The sequence below is a fragment of the Triticum dicoccoides genome, chromosome 6A (genome assembly GCF_002162155.2).
Source record: "Triticum dicoccoides isolate Atlit2015 ecotype Zavitan chromosome 6A, WEW_v2.0, whole genome shotgun sequence".
In the NCBI taxonomy this organism is placed as follows: Eukaryota; Viridiplantae; Streptophyta; class Magnoliopsida; order Poales; family Poaceae; genus Triticum; species Triticum dicoccoides.
In genome coordinates this window covers 246929667-246935771 of record NC_041390.1, presented here as the reverse complement: position 1 = coordinate 246935771, position 6105 = coordinate 246929667, and the positions used below count along the sequence as shown (strand labels likewise).

Sequence of the window (6105 nt, the reverse complement as noted above, 5' to 3'; positions counted from 1 at the left end):
GCCGTGCCCCTCCCAGGACTACCGCGTGAGATTGAAGCTTCAAGAGTCCCGCTTCTGCAAATGGCGCGACGAGCAGAAGGGCGAGGCCGACGATCTCAAAAAGAAGTTAGGCGAAGCAGAGCTACGCGAGGAAGCCGTGTTGGACACCCAGGCTGCAGCTAAAACGGAGTTTTCCTCTCCTTACGAGCAGGTGGCGGATGTCACCTCCCTCGTGGAGCGGGCATCAGATGTGGGGAACCGAGCCCGGGGACTACATCACACGCGGTCCCAGATGTTCCAAGCCCTTGAGCAGAGGCCCTGTTGGGCCCTGAGCGGCATCTGCGCCGAGGACGTCTCCAGCCCGCTCGTTGCTGACGACGCTGGCTACCTCGGCTTCTTCACTAGGGGCATGGAATTCCTTGAAGGTGGGGCTGAGAAGATGTGCCAACTCGTCGAAGAGAAGAGTCGCGATCTTCTTGTCTGTGTGTCCTGGCGCGTCTTTAGCCATCTTCTTCACTTTGACCCCGACTTCGACCTCAAGGCTGTGATAGCTTCCGTGCCTGTGGAAATTAGGGGCACCCTGGAAGGACGAGTGGAGGACCACGTGGACGACCTGATCATGGAGTTCACTTCTACAGGTGGCGAAGGCCAGCCCGAGGCTGATGGTGGTAGCAACGATGGCGACAACGACGACGATGATAGTAGCGATGATGACCGCATGTCTCCCTAGGTTGTCTTTTTCCTATCTCCTACCAAGGTTTTGAACATGACCCCGTGGGGATGTAAGAGTATTTTGGGAAAGACCCCTTTGCGATGCATGTATGAATCGACAATATACTCCCTTAAGCCGCCTTTACCCTGTTCACTGTGCGTCTGCGACTCCTGAGTAGGGGTAGCTTGATTATGTTACATCGGGCCATGACGCCCGGACAGGACCACGAGACCGGTGCTCATCAAGGATCCTGGGCAAGCTTCGCCTGCTAGCCCCATTCGCGGAGCAGTAGAATGGTCGTGCTCGGGATGACTTAGATGTGGGCACTGGTCTAACCCCATTCGCAGAGCAATCAGTCGGCGGGCGAGCAAGCAGACATGGATACCCACTACTAGGAAATACCTTATAGCTAGATGCTTAGCAGTAGCGAGGGGTAAGAGCCCCATGCTTCTACTACTTAGAAGTAGCGCGGGTAAAATAATGCGCTACTACTAGAGAATAGCAGTAACGTGGGCCTACATTTCCCACGCTACTAGTAAATGATCATCACAGTGCCCCAGAACGAACCATAGTAGCAGCGCGGGTTTAAAATCCGCGCTACTACTAAGTTGATAGTAATAACACGGGTATACCACCCCTCGCTACTATTATGGATAGACAGGGTCAACCGGTTACAGCGCGGCACCTTTGCCCCGCGCTACAACTAATCAACATGCCCCAGTCCCTCTCATTCTCACACCCCACCAAATCTTTCCTCCGCCCCCGCTCCTCCCAATCCCGCCGCCGCCGATGCCTCCTCCGCCCCAAAACGACGGCCATACGGAGACCCATGGATAAATATTTCTTCGAGCTATTCCACCCGCGTCCTCCTCTGCCTCTCCGCACCTCTCACCGCTTCGCGCCCCCTCCTCCTCCTCCCTCCTCCCCCCACTCGCGGTCGCCTCTCCCGATAGATCTGGTGCCAGGGTTCCGGCGCCGGCGAACGGGGGAGCGGAGACATTCCGGGAGGGAGGGGTCGACGTGTGCCTGGTGGGCGGAGGGGAGGATGGGGAATCTGCGTGCCGACCTCGACGAGCAGATCGAGCAGCTCCTGCTGTGCAAGCCCCTCGTCGAGCCCGAGGTGCCCCTCGTGTCTCCTCCTCCAGGCTGTTTTGAGTCCTAGGTGCTTGATATGTGTGTTTCTGGGGCAGGTCAGGGTGGATTCCGGCGGATATACGGCCGACAGGCTGGATGCATTAGCTGTCGGCCTTCTCTTAATTGAAAAGAACGAACCTTTGGTGCTGTACTAGGTTGCTATCGATTGAATGTCTGAGCTGGTGCATTCATTCTATGCGTGAATTGTTTTGTTTGCTACTGATTTCCATGTACTGTACTAGAGTATTCTGAATGATTGCTGGCATAATTGTGTGCACTGTTTGTAGGAATTCTTGTAAGGTAGCATAAGAGGCATGCATGAGGGAGAGGTTCTTATAGCTATTGATATAGTTGGTCTTGACCTGCATTTTGGACCCTGACCAATTGGACCAAAATGCGTACTAATTTTAGGTTATTCTCGGTGCGTAGAAGAATTTGCTATCAGGTTGCTTGGTAATGACTTATCATCACCTTATAAACATTTCTTTTGCGTTTAATCCCGCCACTAATGCCTCCTTGACCGCCGATGTCTCGTCACGGCCGTGCTTATGCGTAGGCGCCGCCAGCGCCGCATGCAAGTTAGCCTGTCAGCAGCAAGGGCAACCTGCCCACGCTCTCTCCACTGGGAATTTAATCTTGCTATACTGAAGTCCAACTCTTTGATTATGCCTTTTCAGTGTAGATTCTTTCATGTTAACTAGTTGGAGTAAGTTCTAATTAGGTCACAGATTTTGTACTAAATAAAAAGTGTTGTTTAGAGACAGTGATGGTTAAGGGAAAAATCATTTATTTTACATTTTATACCACAAGTACTTAGCGTGCATTTTCTACTCTGAGATTAATTACACAAGCTACATCATAATACAATGGAAGGTGTTTTTCTATCCAATAGGTTGTAGCTAGTAAGCATAGAGTAAAATAACAGCTGAAGATTTTCTTATGCAATTTAGGAGTGGAAAGAAACAAATAGCTGATTTGCAGTGATTAATTCACTACTTCAGAGTTAATTAGTGTTTCGGTATAGTTTCTTTTGTTATGAAGTAGCTTATATATAATTGAAGTGATTATGCTTTTATGGATGGATGCTCGTAGGTTTTAAAGGACTGAAATTCTGTCAATGTATACCACTAAAATCTTCTAAATGAATATTACTTCATTTCTTGTAACTGAATATTTCTTCAGCTTTGGGGTATAATTTTTCTGCAATGAGCAGATTTAGACGGCACTTAGAAGGCGCCACTGGGTTCTACAAGAGCGAGATGGGCGGTTCGTCCGAGCCCGAGTCGCATGGGACATCCGACTGCCCGCGCGGGGGAGGGGGGTCCAGCAGCAAGTGCACCCGCGCTGCCGAGGTGCACAACCTCTCCGAGAGGGTGGTGGCCCGGTTCCCCGTCGTCAACCATTTTCCCCTGAGTTTCACACCGCTTTTCTGCTCTTCTCGCCCTATTTTCTTGGCTGATCATTGCTTGCTTGCTTGCTTGATTGGGGTGAAGCGGCGGAGGAGCAGGATTAACGAGAAGATGAAGGCATTGCAGATCCTGATACCCAATTCCAACAAGGTCGGCACCACAAAACCATCTACTGTACCACTTTGTTTTTCTTTGTCCTTGAATTCGGGGCTATTGAGTTTGGTAGTGCTTGTGTGGTTACAGACTGACAAGGCATCCATGCTTGACGAGGCCATACTCATTGAGTATCTGAAGCAACTGCGGCTCCAAGTACATGTCAGTAAATGCATGTCTCAATGGCTGGTTGATGTAGAGACTAACTTGCTAGTGCATTTATTTTAACTGATGGTCCAAACTGCAAACATTGATGCAAAAGTTTTAATGTGGGTGTTTTCTTTATTGATTCTTTATCCTATCCATAGTGAAGTAAAGCCGGGAAATTTTCCACACAGCAAAGCAGTGGCTACTTTCTGTTCTGTCCAGTGTTTTCTAGCCATATCTTATAGAACTTTTGATTTCCTTTGATTCACAATGGGATTTATAATGCTGATCAAAATGTTGATATGTTAGGACTAGTTTCCTAGTGCAAATGCAATTCGGCAAATCCACTATAACTCACACAAATTGCCCTATTTTAAGTGTAACTGTAAGTGGTTTTCACTGCAATTTGTCAACGAAAATTATAGTTTCTTTTAGTGTGAACAGTTTTTACTATAAATCTTCTACTAATTTACTGTGAATCTGCTTCTAATGCAATGTATCTCTATTTCTAATGAACTGTAAATCTACTGCAAAATCATTGTAAAAACTCACTATAATTCCACTAGGTAAAGGGTGTTCTTTATCATGCTTTTCATGTCTATGTTCATCCAACAACCCATACTCTTTTTCTATTCTGGTTTCTTATTTTTCTTGCAAAGGTACAGTAACTTCCCCTCTCTTTTCGTGCAAATGATAAGAAGTTGAGGGGACCTGTTTCTCACAGGAGGGAGTAGGTTGAGACCTCACTATCTACTTCAACCAAAAGATTTGAAGAGTTGCAAAAGGTAATTTTGGAGCAAATTTCAGTGCATATTCTCATTGTATCAGAATTTTACTACCAATCTCTTGTATCATCTGAGCTTATGCTTCCTCTCCATTTATTCACTATATCTATATGCCTTGCTGATGCTCATTTCCATTGCTGCAGGATAATGAGATGTTGAAGAGGCAGAGTGAATCCATGACACTGCAGTGCAGTTGCACCGTTCCGTTGAATATTACTCAGGAATAAGGACATTTCACTAGCAGATTATCTCTATTTTTCCTTTTCATTTTTCTTTATTATTGGAGTGAGAACAGGTAGAATGAGGAAGTGTGTGATAGTAGACACGACAACTATGTGATGGTAGAATAAGAATAAGGACATTTCCATCGCTATTGTGTTTTCGGAATTGTATGCATAAAATGGAATTGATTGATTTTTTTAATTTCTAATTAGCTACTAGTAGCGTGGGGGTATTATAGAAGTGATACTACTATTCCATTAGTAGTAGCGTGGGGGTGGAATACTAGTAGCGTGGGGCACTAGCGCTACTGGTACGTCTATTTAGCAGTAGCGTGGGGTAAAACAAGCGCTACTTCTAAAAATTAGCTGTAGCGCCGTAGCAGTAGCGCGGGTACCTCCACTACTGCTAGTCCAAAAGCCAACGCTACTGCTAAGGTTGTTTCTAGTACCTTAAGAGAAAACTCATGAAATGGAAAATGCTGCAGAAAAAATCTCATTCCCTTGCGACTAAAGAAGCAAGAACTTCATATTTCATTCCAAAAAGTGGTAGATTGGTTACAAGAGAAAGCAAAGAACAGTCGTGTCCGGCACCTAAGCTAGTCTTCCCACCAACACGTAGCATGGGGCCTCCACGTGGGCGTGGGCATAGTCGTTGTTTGACCGTATCGTCCGCCAGCGCGGTGCATGGGGCTTCCACTTGGGTGTGGGCATAGTCGTTGTTTGACCGTGTCGTCCGCCAACGCGAAGCACGGGGCGTCCACTTGGGCATGGGTGGGAGCCCCCGTGAGGCTAAGGGGCGGCGCACAGGGAGACTTCGGGGCGTGTACAACCCTACTCATTATTACGTGAGAGTGTCACGGTTAAAGCTTGAAGGGGTGCAGGGCACTCCCTGCCTTCTGGATGGGGACCCCGCCCCTCGCCTGCAGGCACGCGCCGGCATGCCTGGTGGCACAAGCCATCCTGGACGGCCCCCAACGTGGGTGAGAACCCATGGGCGTCCTCTCCTAAGAGGGCCTGCTCCAGTGTGGGGTCTCCGATCTCGCGGCCGGCGGCGGGTGGCCACACGGGCCACCGCTCGCCTAGCTATCTCCCACTGCAAGCTTCCAGACTCCACCTGAGTCTTTTGATTTCGGGGTGGGGGCGGGGGGCGGGCGTCAGGTTGTGATGACCCGAGAGGCTCCAAGCCCCAGCGAGCATCCTGGGCCTAGTGGGGCTCTCGAGCCCCCGGAGACCCTTGAGGTCCCACCTCACGTCGGGGCGCCGCCACGCGCCTGGCATGCGCTTTGTCCGGCTGCCGCTTCGCGAGTGTGTTATCGAAGCATGGTTCACCTGCGTTTCAAGGTTAGCACAATACATTATGAAAATATTGGTTGTATCAGGGGGTACAACCGGGGCACAACTCTGGGTTGCGAGGGACCCTTGGGCCTCGTGAGGCCTTGAAGACCTCGAGGACCAGGCCGGCGGGGGCCTGCCTTCCGTCAGTCCCGTGGCACTTTCGTCTTGTCGATCGCCACTGCCACCAACGGGTCACGATGGCCACGAGGTAGCCTGCCGTAGTGCCTCCC

The 6105-nt window shown here is 49.3% G+C and overlaps 1 long non-coding RNA gene across 7 annotated transcripts; it reads left to right on the top strand.

The window, feature by feature from the left end:
• The first annotated feature begins 1378 nt into the window (after positions 1-1378).
• On the top strand, positions 1379-4749 carry LOC119316729. Of its 7 annotated transcripts, XR_005153244.1 has the most exons (5): positions 1381-1811; positions 1882-1980; positions 3039-3384; positions 3478-4319; positions 4463-4749. It is a non-coding gene; the product is annotated as an uncharacterized LOC119316729 (long non-coding RNA). The 7 variants fall into 7 exon arrangements; XR_005153241.1 differs by having other exon boundaries at positions 1379-1811; positions 1882-3384; XR_005153243.1 differs by having other exon boundaries at positions 1382-1980.
• The last annotated feature ends 1356 nt before the right edge of the window (positions 4750-6105 follow it).